The sequence below is a fragment of the Orycteropus afer genome, unplaced genomic scaffold (genome assembly GCF_000298275.1).
Source record: "Orycteropus afer afer isolate SDZICR_OR568_19922 unplaced genomic scaffold, OryAfe1.0 scaffold00817, whole genome shotgun sequence".
Taxonomy (NCBI): Eukaryota; Metazoa; Chordata; class Mammalia; order Tubulidentata; family Orycteropodidae; genus Orycteropus; species Orycteropus afer.
Genome location: NW_006922404.1, coordinates 752,147 through 753,156, shown reverse-complemented (window position 1 = coordinate 753,156; position 1,010 = coordinate 752,147).

Genomic DNA, 1,010 nt, shown 5'->3' with positions numbered 1-1,010 from the left:
GAGTGCAATATTAATGACACTTTTCAATGATTTCCACATTCGGTTGGATCACCTTCCTTTGGAATGGGCACAAATATTGATCTCTTCCAGTGAGTTGTCGAGGTTGCTGTCTTCCAAATTTCTGGCATAAACAAATAAATGCATCCAGTGCTGCATCTGTTTGTTGAAACATCTCAATGGGTATTCCTTCAATTCCTGGAGCCTTTTTTTGTTTTGTTTTGTTTGTTTGTTTGTTTTTTGTTTTGTTTTTTTTTCCCAGTTCCTTCAATGTAGCTTGGACTTTTTTCTTCAATACCCTTGGTTCTTGTTCATATACTACCTCCTGAAATAGTTGGACATTGAGTAATTCTTATTTGATACAGTGACTCTGTGTGTTCCTTCCATTTTCTTCCTGCATCATTCAATATTCTGCCCATAGACTCCTTCAATATTGCAACTTGAGGTTTGAATTTTGTTCTTCAGTTCTTTCAGCTTAAGAAATGCCGAGTGTATTCTTCCCTTTTGGTTTCCTAACTCCAGGACTTTGCACATTTCATTATAATAGTTTACATTGTTTTCTTGAGCCGCCCTTTGAAATCTTCTGTTCAACTCTTATTTCAGTATTTCTTCCACTCACTTTAGCTACTTTCTGTTGAAGAGCAAGTTTCAGAGTCTCTTCTGACATCCATTTTGATATTTTTTCCTTTTCTTCTTTTTTCAATGACCATTTGCTTTCTTCATGTATGATGCTCTTGATACCATCCCACAATGCATTTGGCTTTTGGTCATTGATGTTCAGTGCATCAAATCTATTCTTCAGATGGTCTCTAATTTCAGGTAGGATGTAATCAAAGTTGTATTTATTACTTTGATTTGCTTCAGCTTTAACTTGAACATGCATATGAGCAATTGATGGTCTGTTCCAGTCAGCAGCTTGTTTTGAGTGATGGTATTGAGCTTCTCCATTGGCTCTTTCACAGATGTAGTCAATCTCATTCCTATGTATTCCATCTGGTGAGTTCCATGTGTAT